This window comes from Macaca nemestrina, chromosome 18, assembly GCF_043159975.1.
Source record: "Macaca nemestrina isolate mMacNem1 chromosome 18, mMacNem.hap1, whole genome shotgun sequence".
Taxonomy (NCBI): domain Eukaryota; kingdom Metazoa; phylum Chordata; class Mammalia; order Primates; family Cercopithecidae; genus Macaca; species Macaca nemestrina.
The window spans coordinates 87,297,831-87,319,013 of record NC_092142.1 but is presented as its reverse complement, the minus strand read 5'-3'; positions in this window follow the sequence as shown (position 1 = coordinate 87,319,013).

The following is a 21,183-nucleotide window of genomic DNA, read 5'->3' as shown; positions in this document are numbered from 1 at the left end:
GTGTGAGAGTGTGTGGGTGCGTGTGTGCATGACTGAGTGCATGTGTGTGAGTGCATGTTTGTGTGTGTGTGTGCATAAGTGCATGTCTGTGTGTGTGTGTGTGGGTGCGTGTGTGTACATGTCTGTGTGAGTGCATGTGTGTGTGTGTACATGTCTGTGTGAGTGCGTGTGTGTGTGAGAGCGCATGTCTGTGTGGGTGCATGTCTGTGTGAGTGCGTGTGTGTGTGAGAGCGCATGTCTGTGTGGGTGCATGTCTGTGTGAGTGCGTGTGTGTGTGAGTGCATGTCTGTGTGGGTGCATGTCTGTGTGAGTGCGTGTGTGTGGGTGCATGTCTGTGTGAGTGCATGTGTGTGTATGTGAGTGCATTTGTGTGAGTGCGTGTGTGTGCGTGTCTGTGTGTGAACGTGCGTGTGAGTTGTGAGTGTATGAGTGCACTTGTGTGTGTGAGTGCACGTCTGTGTGTGAGTACGTGTGTGTGTGTGAGTGCATGTGTGTGCATGCACACAAGTTCTTTCCCCAGCCCTGGGGCACCTGAATGCTGCCTGGGCGTGAGAAATGACAGAAGCCCTCGCTCGAGCCCATGCTCACAAGCATGGCGACAACAGGGGATGACCCTGTGCCCAACCTGGGTCACTGTGTGAAGGACTCTGACAACCCTGCGAGGTGGGACTGCCTCCTCCCTTTCACAAGGAGGACTAGCAACATGGCCAAGGTCCACAGCACACCTCCCCTGCCCCAGAGCCACCGTCCACCCCTCGCCCTGTCCCCATGTTCCACACCCTCCTGCTTTGACTAACCCAGTGGCAGCGTCAGGAGCCACTTTGGACTGTTAAGACTGGGGGCTACCTCTGGCATCTAGTTGGGGGGCAGGGACTGCTGCCACACCTCACCAGTGCACAGGAATCATCCTGCCCCAGTTGTCCATGGTGGGAGGTGAGAATCCTGGTATCAACGCCCTCCTAGGGGTGGCTTTGCTCCAGGCTTGGCCTCCTGATTCCCGTCACTCCCCTGGCCTGGCCCTGGCAGCGCCTCTTCCCCCTCTTCATAGCCCTCAAAGCCATCAGAGAGCCAAAAAGGAGGGCCGTGTCCACCCCTCCTGGAGGGAGTTGCTTGATGGGGTGCTCTGCTGGGACCAGGGGCTGGGAAGGGTCCCCTGTGTCTGTGAACTCAGCAGAGCTGGAAGACCCCCAGGTGGTCTGAGCCGCTGCTTTCCAGGAGGAAACTGGCCCAGCAGGGTACTGATTCGACTTACCCTCAGCCACAGCCACTGAGCCCAGGTCTCCTGCCCTGGCCAAGCCCCCATGCTGCCCAGAGCTCCAGGCCTACTACTGATCAACCTCAGGGGGTGAGGTTTCCTGGGTCCCAGTGGACGGTCAGGAGGGCCAGTCCACACGAGTCACCCCCTGGACTTCTGCCTGATGTAAAAATGAAACCGAGTAACCAGCGCCAGTGCAGGGGGAGGCACGAGAAGCCTCCGACAGATTCCAGGGGCGATTGTCATTGGCGCTCGAGCTCAACGCTGATGGCCTGGGTGCGTGGACACCCGTTCATCCCGACAACCATGCACCTTGAGAACAAGGCCGCATCCCTGCCATGTATGGGCCCCACACCTGCCACAGACGGGCTCTCTAGAGAGGAGACCTCTGAGCAAGGACCTGACCTGTGACCGAGATGTGGCATGTGGGATGTTTAAATACTCTGGGAGTTTTCAAAGCAAGTTTCACCTGTGATCTCGTGGGTTCCTTAATCCCATTTGCTAGATAGGGGAAACTCAGGCTGGATGCAAAGAGCCCATCCCGAAGATGTGGCAGTTAGTGGTCGAGCCTGTCCCAGGTGCTGACTGCTGCCACCTTCTCCCTAGTCCAGGGAGGGAGTGGAGGGGAGAGCAGCTTTGGGGGCCCCTGAACATTGGGATCTGCACGACATACAGAGTGAGCAGCCGGGCAGAGGTGCAGACTCGGCACTCCCTATGGGGCAGGAAGCCCACCTGGATGGCCTCTGATGAGCTCCTGCCTCCCCGAGGACGGCTCCTGGGTGCAGCAGGAGGTGAGTGGGGGCTCATGTGTCCTCTCCCCATTATGATGTGTGCAAGCACAGAGGACAGCGATCACGGGGCCTCTCCAAGAACGTGCAACCTGGCTGATATGGCGCTAATTATTTTACCAGCCTGGAATTTCTGGAACACGATCAATACCTGTGGACTTTGCTGAGTAGACCCTGAATTTGGGTCTGGGTGCTGCAGAGAAAAGGGCACAAACGGGCCTGGCCCCCAGTGCCCCCTGCTCCCTGCCCACTCTGTGTGCCTGGGTGAGTCAGTAGCCTCTCTGAGTTTCCGCTTGCTCATCTGAGAGATGACATCATGGCACCCACCTATCAGGGGGGCAGAGCTGGCCCCCAGAGGCTATGGTGCTGTGGTCTCCCCACTCCCTGGCAGTGAACTAGGGGGTCTTGGGCATCTGGGGCAGTTGGACATAACAGGTATGTGCAAGGTAGGAGGAGCAGGTGGCTCTTCGGACTTGGAGCCTTTGAGGATGCAGGTGCCCGTCCCTGGGGCAGGCTTCCTCTTGTGCTGTGTTGCTCCCCATGCTTCCTTAGGCACCCGGCCAGGGCTGAGCTCAAAAACTGTTTTTTTTCCTGGCATCAAACAAAACAAAACAAAACAAAACAAAACAAAACAAAACAAGCTCTAGAATACAAAAGTGGGGATGAATCAATCTTCATCTGCAAAGCACAGCACCTGCAGGTCAGCGCTTGAGGGGTGGTGTGGGCCCTGCCCCAAGGACCTGTGTGGGTGCAGGACACCAGCTGGGACAGTGGGAAGGCTTTGGAAAGTGAGAGGGGAGGGGGAAGGGAGGGCTGGAGGGGGGTGACAGGGGAGGGAGAGTGGGGAGTGTGGAAGGGAGGAAGGATGGAGGGAAGCTCGAGGGAGGGAGTGTCAGGGCCTGGAGCCTGGCTGAGCCCGGTCCAAGGAGACATTCCAGACAGATGGTGGCGCGTGACTCAGATGCCCACGGCCCAAGCGTTTCTACCCCATCATCTGAATGGCCCCAGTCGAGAGCAAGAAGCTGGGGTGGACAGGAGTGACCTCGAGGGTGTCCTGCACAGGGACACGGGCACACACTGCAGGCCACACACACTGGCTCACACGCGCATGTGCTGCTGTGTGTGATGGGCCCAGCAGGAGAGTAGCTGGAACCCACCAGGCCCACGGGCTGGCAGAGGGTCTGGGCACGCAGGACCCACCTTGCCCACCCTGTGAGGTTCTGAGCAGCAACGCCCCTCCCCCGGGAAGCCCCCCTGCCCTGCACAACCCCGGCTCCTGCCTTCTGAGCAGGGCTGCTTTTGGGCACATGGTCTGTGCTCCTGCCCCACTGGGAAGACTTCTGTGGCCTGCCCGGTGTGCATAAGACACAGGACTGGCGGCTAACAGTGGGCTCTGGGTCGAGTCCCAGCTCTGCCTCCAGCTCTGGCAGGTCCCTCCTGGGAGCACAGAGGGACTTGCCAGAGCTGAAGTGACCCAGCTGAGAGCCAGCCTACGCTGCGGCCTGGCTGTCTGGTGCCTCTGGCCCTCCTGGTGGCCTGAGCAGGCAGAGCCATCCTCCCCCTTTACCCAGCAGGAGGCCGGGCCCTCAGGGGCCTTGAGGCATGCTCAGGGGAGGCCGGGCGCCTGGGCTGGGCACACACCACACCCGTGCCCTGCACCTCCTGGCTGCCCTGGGAGCCCCTCTGGGAATCTGAGGCACAGCAGGCAGCTGGTGGCCTGGGTCCAAGCCCCAGCTCTGCTGTCTGCCAGCCGTGTGGCCGGGACACCCCGCGAGCCTCAGTTTCCCCATCTGCCGTGGTGATCCAGTGAATGTGCTGGGGCCTTGGGCAGCTGCTCTCTCCAGACAAGCTCAGCCACAGCATCCCTGACTAAGTCCTCGCAGACCTTCAAAATGGGAATCCTTCTAATGAAAAGAAAACAGAGGCAGCGGAGACCGGCCGGCTGCGGGAACCCCAGCCAGCGGCTGGCGCATGAATGGGCCTGTTCATGGGCGGCTGCAGAGCGAGAGCCCGGGAGGAGGCACCCGGGCTGGGCCCAAGGAATGGCAGTGCTTGGGGCAGGCCCAGGGCAGGCGAGGAGAGGGACAGCTGCCTTCAACGTCGGCTGCAGCTTCCCTCCCCCTCTTACCCTGGACGCCCCCTCACACCGGCCGGGCTGTGTGAAGGAGTCAGACGTCCGCAGTCCGATTCGCCACTGTCCTCATTTTTTTCCTATAATTATGTCTCCAGGGGATAACTACGCATTTACATTTTGCTCAGCTCAGTCATTTATCCGGAGCCTGCGAGAAAGGCCTGCAGTAAAAGGCGCATTGATGTGTGTTTTTGTGTTGCTGGGGCGACTGGCGAAGGCGTGTGGACAACTGGCCCTTGTGGCCCGGGCGCGCGGTGAACAGCGGCGTCCTTCTCCCAGCACCTGGGCCTGCGTGCCGCCCGCCCTGAACCTGCCATGAATGGCCTCAGTGTATGCGGGTTTTCTTTTCCATACCTGGCCACTGAATCTTCCAACATTCTTCTAGAAAAAAATGTGGCAAGTTTCCCTGGGAGCTTTTCCTCTCCAAATGGCTTATCCACTCCAGTCCGGCCCACACGTCAGCCAGCTCTTCTTCCCTTTAGTGACATTAAAGAAAAATCGTGCTTCCGTTTTTGCCACCTGCTGCTGGAGCCCAAACAATCATTCCGTCTGATTTCCCGGGGGGCGAAGTTCGGCAGTCAGACGATTTCCTTCGTTTGGTCTTTGGAGAGACTTGCACAGGCTGGCTGTGTGGCTCAGCATACTCCCACTGTGGCCGGATGTGACCAGGCCGGGTGCCAGAGGACAGTGTGCCTCGAGCCTGCAACGGCGCCCGGCACCCAGGAGCACTCGTCTTTGTTGAATAAATGAATGAACAGAGAGATTCTTCAACGGCTGGAAGGAAACGTGGGAAGGATGAGCAGAGGCACCGGTAGGGGTGATGTCTGGGTACATCAGGGGCCATGCTGTGGCACCATTCATGGCAATGGTACCAGTAGCCAGCCGGGCCTGTGTCCCTGGTGGTACTCTGTGCAAAGATGTCACAGGTGTTAATGTATTTCATTCTGGTAACTCACCCAACTCACTGCTAAGTGGCCCAGATGCTTGCTAAGAGGTAGTGCAGCAGATGTCCGGGTTCACTCCCAGCTCTGCCTCTTACTGGCAGCCTTGGGCTGGTGGCCTTGGCCCCTCTGTGTCTCAGTTTCCCCATCCTTGTGCTGAGAGAGATGAATGGCGGCCTGCACCAGGCCCTCAGGGCGGCCCGGCCTGGGTCCGGATGGAGGTGAACTCTGTGGCTCCTCTCGGAATCTTTTCTGGGTGACTTCATTTTCTCCTTCAATTTCCACGCCGGTCATGAATTCTATTTCATAACCAGAAAAAGCCTGAGAGACCATCACCCACCCCGCCCTGTGCCTGCTGCAGCCTTCGGGCCTGTCCTTCCAGGGCCCTGCCCCAGCTGTGTGCACCGTCCGGGTGCTTTGGTGCCTGGGCGGTTTCTGCCAATGCAGCGGGGGCGTGTGTTTTCTGGGAGCCCTGTGCGTGGACTCCACCACGCTGACCGCTGCCAGGCGTTTCCTCAGAGCAGGTAAAACCTTTACGTCTGCTGCGAACTGTGAGTTGTGCTGGGGCCTGTATCACTGCCCAAGCTGCTGGCAAAACCAGCACGTCTCAGTGCAGATGCAGCTGCTCACAGCTCAGCAGTGTCGACCTCAGCCCACTTGGCACACGGCGCTGAGCTCAGCCCACTGCAGCTCTTTGTTCATGAAACTCTGGGTTAGTGTGAATAAGAAAACAACGTCTTACCCATCACAAGAATGTCCCTGAACACCAAGGGGTTAGGAATAAACATGGACTTCGTCGTGTCATGCCCCTGCTCAGAAGCCTCACATGGCACCCCGGTGCCCACAGCATAAATGTTCACTCAGTTCTAGACTCCCAGCCTTTCCCTGTCGGGGCCCCCAGCTATGTTCCTGGTCTCAGTGCCCCTTCTTCCCTGCCTCCCCAACTCTGACTCAGGCCACCCTGAGCTGCTGCTCCTCAGTCTCCCGCACCTCACTCATTCTGTATGTGATGTTTCTCCTTCCTAGAATCCCCTCCCTTGCTGCCAGCTTTGCCAGCCTAGCAAACTCCTATTCATCCTTCAAGACCCATTCAGAAGTCAGCTCCTCTATACCACTTCCTTGTATTTTGGCACACATATGTCATACTGTGTCCTGTGTCTGGCTGTGCACTGGCTCTCCCTTGCTGGACCACAGGGTTCCAGGCCTTACTCATTTCTGTCCACCCTACACTTCAGATAGTGCTTAACTCCATGCAGGGCTATGTGCATCTGTGACGGGCTGAGTCTGTTCTTTCATTCCTCACCACACACTATGTTCATTCCTCAGCCTGGAATGGCTCATATCTCTGACACTTAAAGCCTCTTTTTTTTTTTTTTTTTTTTTAAGACAGAGTCTCACTCTGTTGCCCAGGCTCTGCAGTGGTGCAATCTCTGCTCACTGCAACCTCTGCCTCTGCCTCCTGGGTTCAAGCGATTATCCTGCCTCGGCCTCCCAAGTGTCTGGGATTACAGGCATGCGCTACCACGCTCAGTTAATTTTTGTATGTTTAGTATTGACGGAGGTTTGCCATGTTGGTCAGGTTGGTCTCAAACTCCTGGCCTCAAGTGATCTGCCCACCTCAGCCTCCTAAAGTGCTGGGTTATAGGTGTGAGCCACTGCTCCCTGCTGTCTCTTCTCTCTTCCAAAACCTGTTCAAGATTCCTCCCCTGCAGGGAGCACTCTGTGCTTAACCCAATGTGACTGTGTGATGTGAGCAAGTCTACGGAACATCGGAGAATGTCGGCACTAGAAAGCCTCTTGGGGCGGTCTAGTCCAGGCTTTTCACTTTACAGATGAAAACTGAGGCCCGGAGAGAGAGAGAGAGGCCACGTGGGGCACAGGCAGGGCGGGACCAGCTCTTCCCAGGGGGCTTTCTGCTCTACGTGGCCTCCCCATCTGCCTCCACATAGGGGCAGCCCAGCCGTCTCATCCTGTTGATAGCTCAACACCCCATCCTGAGATGCTGGCTCTCCAGGCACCCTGGCTTCATTCCACTCCCCCACCAAGCCACCTAACACATCCCATCACACAATGAGACTCCTGCAAGCCATACACCAGGGAGCCGGGCATCGCTGGCACAGGGTGTCTGTGGCCACTGCAGGAGGGGCCCTGTCAGTTGCCAGCTGGGTGACTTTGGGCAAGTCTTGTTTCCTCTTAGAGCCCCAGTCTTCTTTTTTGGAAAACAGAGGTGACAGAATAGAGATTGACACCTCAAACATTGTCATGATGATGCAACGAAACAATGTAAAGTACTTAAAAGAGTGCCTGGCACCAAGCCAGGGGATTCTGTCAGCGTTAGGAAGGGATGAAGATGATGATGGTGATGGTGGTGAAGATGGTAATGATGGAGACGATGATGGTGGAGATCATCATGATGGTGGTGATGATGGTGGTGATGGTGATGATGGTGCTGATGATGGTGAAGATGGTAAAGATCATGATGACGTTGTAATGGTGGTGATGATGATGCTGGTGATGATAGTGGTGATGGTGATGATGGTGATGATGGTAAAGATGGCGATGATGGTGGTGATGGTCAAGATGGTAAAGATCATGATGATGGTGGTAATGATGGTGGTGATGATGGTGAAGATAGTAAAGATGGTGATGATGATGGTGGTGATAGTGATGATCATGGTGATGGTGGTGATGATGGTGATAGTGATGATGATGGGGATGATGACAGGGACGATGATGATAATGGTGGTGATGATGGTGATGGTAGTGATGGTGATGGTGATGATGATGGTGATGATGGTGATGATGGTGATGGTGATGATGGTGATGATGATGATGGTGATGATGGTGGTGTTAATGGTGGTGATGATGGTGATGATTGTGATGGTGATGATGATGGTGATGATGGTGATGGTAGTGATGGTGATGATGGTGATGGTGGTGTTAATGGTGGTGATGATGGTGATGGTAGTGATGGTGATGGTGATGATGATGGTGATGATGGTGATGGTGATGATGGTGATGATGGTGATGATGGTGATGGTGATGATGGTGATGGTGGTGTTAATGGTGGTGATGATGGTGATGATTGTGATGGTGATAATGGTGATGGTAGTGATGGTGATGGTGGTGGCAATAATGGTGGTGATGATGGTGATAATGGTGGTGATGATAGTGATGGTGATGATGGTGATGTGGTGATGATGGTGATGGTGGCGATGGTGATGATGGTGATGGTGGTGATAATGGTGGTGATGACGGTGATGATGGTGATGATGGTGATGGTGATGGTGGTGATAATGGTGGAGATGATGGTGATGGTGGTGATGATGATCTCACAGAGTAGTACACTGAAAACACCAAATTAAGCATCGCAAATGTGTTGATGTCACTGAGAACAAACAACCAAGCTGTGGTGTTGGTGGCTGGCTAGGCTCGCTCAATGGTTACATCACTGAGGAAGAGATGGAACAAGGAATGCTAAATTCTCAAAACCAAGCCTGCTCTGAGCATGAGCATGAATGCATTTTGTCCACAGCATGACTTTCTGGCTGAGATCTAGAGCCAGATTGGAGCTCTGCCTCTACAAAGCATGACTGGAAGCTTTGGGCAAATCCCTTCACCTCCCTGAGCTTTGGTTTTCCTGTCTGTCACATGGGGATGATCAGACCTGCCTGGCCTGTATCAGGCGGTTACTATGAGGACTGAACTGGGGACACGTGTCACACCCTTTGTCAATTGTCACGTCCTGTGTAAATGTGAGAAGCTGATTGCTCATGTATATGGCTGTACGTGGGTTTTAGGATAAATGAGCATCTCCCATCCTGGATTCTCCTAATCGTTTATCTATCAGAGAATTGTGTGCACTTAGTATTGACTAACTCCTCTTCCTGTCTCAGAAGAGATCAGGTCGGTTTCTCAGACTGAGGAGGCTGCCATGTCTGTGGGATGCCCTCTCAGTGAGCCTTTGCTGTGTAACAGCCAGTCCCAAAGTTAGCGGCTTAAACAGTAACTAGATTATTTCCCAAGATACAGAGGAGCATGTGGGCCATTTTCTGGCCTAGGCCAGCTTGGCTGATATCTGCATTCAGCCGGCCACTTGGCTGGGGCTGGATGGTCTAATGGTTGACTTGCTGTGAGCTGGGCGGCAGGAATGACTGGGCCGCGCATCTCCCATCCTCCAGCAGGTAGCCTGGCTCACTCACATGGCAGAGATTGCAGGGTTCCCAAGCTCAGGAAGAGCGTAACCCCCATAAGCAAAACTTTCCAAGCTTTTTCTACTTGCATCACACTTGCTACTGCCCCGTCACCAAAGCCAACTTCAAGGGATGGAGAGAAAGACTCCAATCTTGAAGGCAGGAGCCACAGAGTCACCCGCCCTGCCCACAGCTCGGCCTCAGACTTCCGGTCTCCATGCTGAGGGGACAGAGTGCTGCTGTGTTCACTCGCCCAGTTTGCGGTCATTTGTGACAGCAGTCCCAGGAGACTCACATGCTTCAGGACTCAGGAGTGGGCCCTGGATACAAACATGTGACACACGTGAGACACACAGCAGCCCAGTTGCACGGAATGTCCAGCCCAGCCGTATGGAACATACAGCCCAGTTGCACGGAACATCCACCCCTGTGAGGAACCTAGACGTGGGTGACACGACAAGATATTATTCCTTAGCCGATTGTCCACGGTCCAGGGCACGTGGATCCCAGGGCTAGTGAGTCGGGGGACAGTGAGCACGCACATGCTCAGAATTCTGGAACCTTCCTCCGTTCTGGCAACTCTGTCATGACTTTTCCCTGAGGAATAACGAGGGGCCCACCATGAGGTGGAGCCCACCCCACGCTCTTCATAGTATCAGAGTTGGCAACAATCTGCACAAATGCCCACAACAGGCAAACGGTTTAAATACATATGCTTTCACTAGAAGATGCTGCAAAAGGCTTGTTCTTATTGATACTGGAAATTGTGCCGAATAGGTGTGTGTAAAAAGCTGGTTATAAGAGACGTCTGCACTCATTTTGTTAAAAGGCAACAAAAAGAAGCTGATGTTCCCGGGAACAGTGGGAAGACAGACAGCAGTCAGAAAGGCTGCGGCGACATCCCGGCCCCGGGATCAAGGGGAACATTGAAATTTCCCTGTTTGGGTTTTGCTGGAGTGTCCAAACTTTGTGTAAAGAACAGGTATTATTTTTGAAACAGGAAAACAATGCAATTAAAAGCAGTGGCCTCAGCCCAAGTGGTCAAAGCTGTGCTCAGGGAGGTGGGTCCCCAGGAGGGAAGGAGCGGACACTGTGGTTTCTGAGGGCGCGGTGGGGACGGATTGTTGAGACTGTGTGACTGTCCCCGGAAGCTGGGGCCGGGGGTCGCGGGGGTGGCTTCTGTGGCATGAGGAGCGCAGGGCGGGCCCCACCTCGCTGTGGGCCCCTCTTTATTCCTGCTCCTCTCCATCTAGCCCTGTGAGAGCCTGCTCTGCTCTGAGAAACAGTGTCACCCCTCAGAGTCACTGTGAGAATGCCATCACACCCAGGGACTGCTTTGTGAACCTGGCTTATGAAATTAGTATTCTGCCTCAAGTTGAGGGAGCTGGGCTCAGAGAGGTGAAGTGACTTGCCCAGGGTCACACAGCAATGGGCCATGGGCTGACATGACGCCCTGCTGTGTCCTACTTCAATTCCCATGTTCTCCTCATGTGGCTTGGGTGCCCCCTGCAATGGAGAAGTGGGGAGAGGAGGCCACACAGACCCCAGCCTACTGGGTTGCCTCCATTCTGCAAGCCAGGCAATGCCAAGCAACCCCGGGAAGGAGCAACAGGTGGATTTGCATGTCATTTGCATTTATTTGCATGTGGCATTCCAAGGGCAGTGATGCATGTGCTGGGTGTTCTGCCTACCTCGGAGGGAGGGGTTTATTCCCCAGGGTGGGGTGGGGGAGTGGCGGGAAAAAACCATGGCCCAGAACTTTCTGGAAAGCCTGCAGGGCCACTTCCTGCCATAAAGCTGGGCCACTCCCTATGATCCCCCAAGGAAGAGAAGGTGGCAGCTGTGGAGACCTGCTACCCAGGTCTTTTTCTTTTTTGAGATAGAATCTTGCTCCGTTGCCCAGGCTGGAGTGCAGTGGTGCGATCTCAGCTCACTGCAACCTCCGCCTCCCGGATTCAAGCAATTCTCCTGCCTCAGCCTCCCGAGTAGCTGGGACTACAGGTGACTGCCATCACACACGGCTAATTTTTATGTTTTTAGTAGAGATAGGGTTTCACCACGTTGGCCAGGCTGGTCTCGAACTCCTGACCTCAAATCATCTGCCTGTCTCGGCCTCCCAAAGTGCTGAGATTACAGGTGTGAGCCACTGTGCGTGGCCTGCCCTGGCCTTTGAGAAGGAAAACAAGGAGCTGAGTGAGCTGGTGGCACTGCAGAGGCCACACTCTCCCAGGCCACACTTTCCCAGGCCATACTTTCCCAGGCCACAGTCTCCCAGGCCATGCTCTTCTGAGCCAATCTCTCTTCCAGGGCCATGCTCTCCCAGGCCACTCTCTCTCCAGGCTACGTCCTCCCAGCTACACCCTCTCAGGCCACATTCTCCCGGGCCACTCTCTCTCCAGGCTACGTCCTCCCAGCCATACCCTCTTAGGCCACATTCTCCCAGGCAACTCTCTCTCCAGGCTACAAACTCTCCCAGGGCCATGCTCTCCTGGCCACTCTCTCCAGGCCACCTTCTCTCCAAGGTTGCACTCTCCCCAGAGGCTGCTCCCAGCCAACAACCAAACTCTGTTCTCAAGACCAAGAAGCCAGATGGTTTCAGGAAGCCTCCGAAGAGAAAGGATGGAGGCCCCCACCTCACAGAGCTCCCACCTCACAGAGTCCCTGCAAGGAGCTCGGCCTCCCATCAGAGCTGAGTTCTCTGCTGCCAGCTCAGGGATGGCGTCCAGGCCCCAGGAGGTCACCTGTACCCTGTCCCATATGTGCAGCTCTTGCCCCTCCTCGGTACCTGCCCCTGGGTTCCATGGAGGCTATGACTGGCTCCGGACTCCAACCCAGAGACCTGGTCACTGTCCAGAAGGACACAGCATCTGATGCCAAGCTCACCCCTGGGCAGTAGTGAGGCCCAGTGTCAGCTGAGGGAGCAGGCTTGTTTGTGTTTGATATAAGTGCGGGATTGTTCTCTGCCCTCGCCGCTATTATGCGAAGGCAAATCCTAAAATAATATTGGATTTCCTCTCTCATCCTGTGCAGGGAAGACACTCATCTGGAGTGGAGTTGGGATCGGGCTTGCTTTCGTCTGCGGGCACCGGGATAAGAATGCGGGTCTCTGTGTTTGCCGTGGAGCTGGCGTTGATGCTGATGCTGGGTCAGATTCACCAGTTCAGCAGCGTGGGGGCTGCTTTGGAGAGGCATGTTTTTGCTTTTTGATAAATATGTCTCTTGGAAAGCTGGTCTCTTCATGGAATTGTTCAGAATTCCAGATGGGGCCATGAGCCCGGGACCCCAGGGACCGGAGCCAGTGACCAGTCGATGAGCAGCTGCCAGTCAGGTTCAGGATGGTGCCCAAGGGTGCAGGGCCTGGTGCATAGTGGAGGTCACTGCATGCTTGGGCTTGGCTCCAGCACACAGAACGCTCACACAAACACCTTTTTGTGGTCATGGTCGCTTTGCTTTGATTTCTAAATTCCTGCTTTAGTTCATTACAGGCGCTGGGATTTGCACTTCCTTCCAAAGCCCTCAAAGCTGTCTCTATGTCTGCTGTTGTGGCAAGTGCTCCGGTGCCCCGTGCCCTGGGAGAAGAAGGTGGAGGATGACCTTCCTCAGCTATCCTGGGGTAGGGGAAGCAAGGCTTTGGAGCCAGTCACACCACATGCGAATCACAGCTCCATCACTCACAAGTTCTGGGACTTTGAGCTTAACACCTCTTGTGCCTTAATGTCCTCATCTGTAAAGTGGGCTTGGAATACTTGCCTTGAAGGATTGAGTCTCGCCTATGACCATTGAGATGAGACCTCGGGGACCAACATCTAACTCAATATATGCTGTTGCTATCGTTAAAACTAAGAACTTGGTATACAGTTGGAGCTCAATAGGCTATTTTCTTTCATTTACTTAGCAAACATTTGCTGAGTATCCAGAGGAATCAGAGTCTGTGACAGGCACTGAGGGGACACAAAGAGGGGGAAGACATGGATCTTGCCCTCAAGTGAAGATGATGATGGTGATGAAGACAATGATGATGTTGTTGATGGTGGTGGTGAAGATGCTGGTAATGAGGATGGAGGTGTCAATGATGGTGTTAATGACAGAGATCATGTTAGCACTGTTATTGCTCATAATGATGATGGTGATGATGCTGGTCTTGGTGATAATGATGGTCTTGGTGATGATGATGGTGATGGTGTTGATGGTGTGGTGGTGATGATGGTAATGATGATAATGGTTATGGTGATGGTGATAGTGATGATGATAATGATGGTGATGTGATGATGGTGATGATGATGATGGTGATAGTGATGATGATGATGGCGATGGTGATGATGGTGATGATAGTGGTGATGATGGTGGTTGTGGTGACAATGATGATGATGGTGGTGAAGGTGATGATGGAGGTGATAGTGATGGTGATGATGGTGGTGGTGATGAGGATGATGGTGATGGTGATGATAATGATGGTGATGGTGGTGGTGATCATGATGGTGGTAAAGGTGATAGTGGTGGAGGTGATGATGGAGGTGATAGTGATGATGATGGTGGTGATGATGGTGGTGATAGTGATGACAATCATGGTGATGGTGGTGGTGATGATGATGACGGTGATGGTGATGGTGATGATAGCGGTGATGATAGTGGTTGTGGTGACGATGATGATGATGGTGGTAGGTGATGATGGTCATGGTGAAGGTGATGATGGAGGTGATGCTGATGGTGGTGATGGTGATGGTGACAGTGATAATGATGGTGATGACGGTGGTAGTGGTGAAGGTGATGATGGTGATGATAATGGTGGTGGTGATGGTGGTTGTGGTGACGATGATGATGGTGGTGATGATAACGATGATGATAATGGGTATAGTGATGATGATGGTGGTGGTGATGACGGTGACCTCACATTTATCAGCACTTTATACCAGGGCTTGTAAACTTATTGTCTACATTATCTTTTTTTTTTTTTTTTGACGGACTCTTGCTCTGTCGCCCAGGCTGTAGTGCAGTGGCACGATCTCAGCTCACTGCAAGTTCCGCCTCCCGGGTTCAAGCCATTCTCCTGCCTCAGCCTCCCGAGTAGCTGGGACTACAGGTGCCCACCACCACGCCTGGCTAATTTTTTTTTTTTTGCATTTTTAGTACAGACGGGGTTTCACCGTGTTAGCCAGGACGGTTTCGATCTCCTGACCTCGTGATCTGCCTGTCTCGGCCTCCCAAAATGCTGGGATTACAGGCGTGAGCCACCGCGCCGGGCCTACATTATCTTAATTGCAACACATAGTAGACTGTGGGGGAACACCAGATTTCTGCAGGGGGCGCTGTCACCATGTGTGTATGGCTGATTGGAGGAGGTAGAGGAGGCTTTAGTGAGGAGGCAGAACTCAATCTAGGCAGGGTTTGACAGTCTCTGTCTGGTAGCTTGTGTGGCGGCATCGCCTCTGCCATGCTAAGGTAAATGGAACCCTGGGACTCCCTCACTTACCCTGACCACAGATGTAATTGCAAAGGACTCCAAGGTTGGTGGGGACACCTGCAACTACACTCAGCCCTGAAGCCATACCAGTGTCATGGAGTGGACCTGCTTCTGGTCAGGGCCCTCTGGCAGCAAGTGGCAGAAACCCTGGCCCAAATGAACCAGCTGAGAAAAGGCAGTGCTTGGCTCACATAACTGGAAAGCCCAGGCACAGCTGAGGGTTTCTGCTGGCCAGCTCCAGCGTTCTTTTCCAGCAGAGCCCTGCCCCTGGCAGCAGGAAGACAGCCCCCTGATGCTAGCTTCATGCCCGCCACCTCCTGGTCCAGCAGCAGATGGGTGCTTGGCCCCTTCTGACAGTCCCAGAAGACATGACTGACCACCGGCTCCAGTGGGTCCCATGTCCATCCCAGTGGCCAGGAATGCAGAGCTCTGATTGGATGGGCTTAGCTGTGGGCCACCCCGGGAGCCAACACCAGGCCAATCCCCAGAAGACAAGTAGAGCAACATCAACCAGAAAAGGGTGGATGTTGGGAGTTAAACACAACTAATATCTGGCACATAGGCCTAGCTTCCATCCTGCAGATAGGAAAATTGATGCCTGGAGGTCTGCTCGAGATTGCTCAGCTAATGATTAACTGGGCTGAGACTCGACTCAGGGATCCCAAAATAATGCTATTTCATTTTCCCCACATGCAATCGGAAAATGAAATTTAAAAATTGATACCATTTGAAATAACATCGTAAAACACCAAATATCCAGGAATAAGCTCATGAAACATGTGCAAACCTTTTTATTCATTTATTTATTTATTTTTGAGATGGAGTCTCACTCTGTTGCCCAGGCTGGAGTGCAGTGGCACGATCTTGGCTTGCTGTAACCCCGCCCCTTGGGTTCAAGTGATTCTCCTGTCTCAGCCTCCTAAGTAGATAGGATTACAGGCTCCTGCAACCACACCCAGTTTATTTTTGTATTTTTAGTAGCAACGGGGTTTCACCACATGGGCCAGGCTGGTCTTGAGCTCCTGACCTCCAGTGATCTGACTGCTTAGGCCTCCCAAAGTGCCGGGATTACCGGCGTGAGCCACTGCGCCCAGCCTATACAAGACTTTTATGCAGAAAATGACATGACATCACTGAGTGAAATTAAGACCCAAGTAAGTGTAGGGTGATGCCATATTCATGGACTGCAAGATGACAATGGAAAGATGTTGATTCTTTTCAAATTGATCTCTGCATTAAACACAATTTCGATCTAAATCCCAGCAGCTTTTTTATTTTATTTTATTTTATTTTGGAAATCAACAAGCTGATTCTAGAATTTGTGTGGAAAAGCAAGGAACAATAATAGCCAGACAAAATAAAGGAAGAACATGCTGGAAGGCTTCCACCACAAGATATCGTGACTTCCTGTGAGGTTAAAGTAATGAAAACAGTGATATTGGCACAGAAATAGATAGGCTAAAGTAACAAAATTTGGAGTTGGAGTTCAGAAATAAATCCACACATATGCAGTCACCTGGTTGATTACAAAGGTGCCAATGAAATATTACAGGAGAAATGATAGTATTTTCAGTAAACACTGCTGGATCAACTGAATACTGAATGGTGAGCCCTGCTTAACATCATACCAAAAACTCAATTTCAGAATCTTAGCTCTAAGTATGAAAGGTAAAATAACAAAGCTTCTAGAAGGTAATATAAAAAATATATTTGTGGTCTTGGAATAGGCAGTGATTTCTTAAACATGACACAAAACACTAGTTATAAAGGAAAAAACTGATAAATAAAAGTGCATTAAAATTAAAATAATTGGTTCACCAGTAGACATCATTAGAGAGTGAGATGCAAACCACAAGTTCTGCTCCTGCTAATGGCCAACTAGCCCCTTCCAGACAGCCTGCAGGCAGGTAATAACTATAAACTGCAGACAAAATATGAGAAAACAACCACTCAGAGGTGCCGGAGAGGGAATAAAGGTAGGCTGATGTTGGAGGGGTATCTGCACATGGGAAAAAGGATGAGTATTTGTGGTGTTTCCTGGGTTTTACAGCTTTTGGTCTGAGAGACAACTCTAGTCTCTGCCACGTGGGACAGCTAAAACTCTGATGCAAAACCTGTGGTCTTGCTGGGTGGAAGAACCAGAAGACAGAGTTGAGGGTAGCTACAGACACCGAAAACTGAGTAGGGGAGATCTTAAATCGGAGAGAACAACATGGGAAAAATCCTGTATTTAAACTTTGCCAGAACATCTGGCTGACTCCCCCAAGCCACACATGCATGGGGTAGACCCCAAGCAATCTGGCTGGGGCTAAAAAAAATTGGAATCAAGATTTGAGCTGTCATCCACAACAGAGGAGACAGAGTTTTCTTTCACTTTGAGTTTATCCAACTTAAATGCTTCCTGTCTGGAGGCATCACTCTTCGGAGGCACACAGCCGAATCTAGAGATTCTAAAACACGTCACTCACAATGTCCAGAATATAATCTGAAATTACCTGACATGTAAAAACAAAACCAACAGCAACAACAACAAAAAACAAAACCAGAAGAATGTGATACTTTCTGAAGTGCAAAGACAATCATCAGAGACCAAGTCTGATATGACCTAGGGGCTAGAATCAACAAAGATTTTTAAAGCAGTTCTTTTACTAGGCTCAAGGTTGTAAAGGAAATTATGCTTGTCATAAATAAAAAAGACAGAAAGCCTCAACAAAAAATAGAAATGATAAAAAGGAAACAAGTAAAAATCTAGAACTAAAATATACAATATGTGAAATGAGAAATTTGCTGGATGGGCTCTATGGTAGAATGGAGATAACAAAGAAAAAAAATTCGTATGTTTGAACATAGATTAATGGACGTGATTTAACCCTCGATAAAGATGAAAGTCAAAATTAACAGAGCCTCAGAGATCTACAGGACAATATCAAAAGGTCTGCTATGTGTGTAATTGGAGCCTCAGAAACAAAGGAGGGTGAGAATGGGTCAAAAATTATTTGGACAAACAGCAGTTAAGTTTTTCTCAAATTTAGTGAAAGATAAATGTACAGCTATAAGAAAGTCAACAAGAAGAAAGAAGAATATAAAGAAGCTATACTCAGGCATATTATAGTCAAACTTCTGAAAACCGAAGATAATTGGCACCACAAATCCAGGGGAATAATGATCCAAATTACCCTGAAATTCTCATTAAAAACACCAGAAGTCAGAAGACAGTAGGCCAACATCTTCAAAGTGATGAGGGGAAAAAAATGTCAACCCAGAATTTTATATCCAGTAAAAACACCCTTCAAGAATGAAGGTGAAATATTTTTGGATAAAAGCAAACTACAGAATTCATCAGCAGCTGACCTAGGTTATAAGAAAATACTAAACAAACTTCTCAAGGCTGAAGAGATAGGAATTTAGAGAGAAATTCAGGTCTTCTGGAGGAAATGGAGAACATCAGAAATGGTAACTATATGGGTGAATAGTGTGAGGATGGGAGCAAAACTCTTTCCAAATTTTGACATTCTATGCAAAAACCAGGAGCCATAAATACATCTTACGATTGCATACCATTGGAATTGGTATACGATTCCAATGATAATCTTACCAGAATTTTTCAGTAGAAATCGACAAACTGATTCTAAAATGATAGGGAAATGTAAAGGACCAAGAATATCCAAAGCAACATTGAAAAGAACAAAGTTGAAGAATTGATACTAGCTGAATTTAATAATTAATTTAAAGTTATAGAAGCCAGATAGCAGGAACTGACAGAGCAGTCAATAAACGGATCAATGAGCAGAACTGACAATTCAGGAACAGACGCACACTTACATGATGATTTGTTTTTCAACAGAAGTGTCAATGCAATCCAATGGGGAATCTTCTAACCAATGGCACAGGCACCACTGAGTATCTGTACACTCCAGACTCAGTCAGGATGAACCGCAGACCTAAAGGCTAAACCAATCATGCTTAAAAGAAAGAAATTTAGATGAATATCTTCACACCTTAGGGATTGGAGAAAGTTTCTTAGGACATGAAAAGCAAAAACATACGAGAAAATTATTTATAAGTTAGATTTCAACAACAACAAAAAAGAAACTAGTGCTCATGAAAAGTCACCATTGAGAAAACGAATAGGCAAGACACAGACTGGGAGAAAGTATTTTCAAAACATGTATCTGACAAAGCACTGGTATCCAGGGCATATAAAGAATTAGAACAGAAAATTTCTTAAATGGGCAAATAATTTAAAGAGACCTTCACAAAAGGAAGATATCCAGATGGCCAATAAGCACATGGAAAGGTGTCAACATCATCAGTCTTCTGGGAAATGCAAAGTCTATCTGATTTGGTGTTTTCATTTTTCCATGGTAGGTTAGTTTCACCTGTTCTAGATTTTCCTATAGATATGGAAATAGAATCATACAATGTGTGCTTCCCCTAGGGCATGGGTCCTCAACCCCCAAGCCTATGAGGAACGGGCCACACAGCAGGAGATGAGTGAGGGAAGCTTCATCTGTATTTACAGCCACTCCCCGTGGCTCTGTATTTACAGCCACTCCCCATGGCTCTGTATTTACAGCCACTCCCCATGGCTCGCATTGCCACCTGAGCTCCACCTCCTGTCAGATCAGCAGCATTAGATTCTCACAGGAGTGTGAGCCCTATTGTGAACTGTGTATGTGAGGGATCGAGGCTGTGTGCTCCTTTTGAGAATCCAATGCCTGATGATCTGTCACTGTCTCCCATAACCCCTAGATGAGACCATCTAGTTGCAGGAAGCTCAGGGCTCCCACTGATTCTACATTATGGTGAGTTGCATAATTACTTATTATATATTGCAATGTAATAATAATAGAAATAATGTGCACAATAAAAGTAATGTGCTTGAATCATCCCAAAACCATCCTCCTCGCCCCTTGTCTGTGAAAAAATTATCTTCCACGAAACTGGTCCCTGATGCTAAAAAGGTTGGGGATCGCTGCTCTAGGGGGTGTCGGGCAGGGGTGGGCTGACTTTGAGGGGGCATGCGGGCACTGTCTGGGGGTGGGCTGCCTTTGTGGGAGCATGCAGGCACTGTCTGGGGGTGGACTGCCTTTGAGGGGCATGCGGGCACTGTCTGGGGGTGGACTGCCTTTGAGGGGCATGCGGGCACTGTCTGGGGGTGGGCTGCCTTTGTGGGAACATGCAGGCACTGTCTGGGGGTGGACTGCCTTTGAGGGGCATGTGGGCACTGTCTGGGGGTGGACTGCCTTTGAGGGGCATGTGGGCACTGTCTGGGGGTGAATTGCCTTTGAGGGGCATGTGGGCACTGTCTGGGGGTGAATTGCCTTTGAGGGGCATGCGGACACTGTCTGGGGTGGACTGACTTTGGGGGGACATGTGGGCATCGTCTGGGGGTGGGCTGCCTTTGAGGGGCTTGCGGGCACTGTCTGGAGAGATGAGGTTCTCCTGTACATTGGCAGATTTTAGGCTGTATTTGTTGGACTTCACTGAATGGCGCTCGAGTTGTGCATTTCATTGCATGTACAGTTCACCTGAAAAGAAAGTCAAGGCCAGACACAGTGGCTCAGGCCTGTAATCCCAGCACTTTGGGAGGCCGAGGCGGGTGGATCACCTGAGGTCAGGAGTTTGAGACTAGCTTGGCTAACATGGCGAAACCCCATCTCTACTTAAAAAAACCCTCAAGAACCAATATACAAATATTGACCTCTCTGTTAATGATGTACATGTGGAAGCATTTTGAGCAATGTGTATTAATGTCTGCAACTTACTTTGAAATGCATCAAAAAACAAGACGAATGGATAGAAAGATGGACAGAGACATGATAAAGTCTATTCAATGTTAGTTCTACAATCCAGGTATATGGATCATCACTGCAGAATTCTTTCAAGCTTTCTAGATATTTGAACATTTTCAGATCCAATGTTGGGGGAAAAAAGAAGAAATGATGTAAGCCCCAGAGTAAAAGAGTATATTTGCAACGCCTTGTTTTTCTTCCAACAAAAGACTGGTATCCAGACAGTGTTTTTCAATACTTCTAAAATCAATACGAAAAAGACAGAGGTGATCTTAGGTAAGTGGACTAAAACTTGAGCAGATACCTCACAAGGCTATCCCGATGGCCAATGAGGTTTAAGAAAGTTCGCAACGTCTTTAGGCAGCAGCAAAATGTAAATCAAAACTCCTTCCCACACAAACCGAATGACTCAGATGAAAACACAGCAAAACAAAGCACAAAACCAGACAATAGCAAATGTGGGCTAGGATACCGAGCCCCCGGGACACTCAAGTGCTGCTGGTGGGTGCGTAACTTGCCACAGATCCTCTGAATATCTGTGTGACAGCATCTTTGGGGCAGAGCGTCTGCAAGGCCCATGACTCGGTGAGTCCCCGTAGAAGTGAGTGAACACTTATGC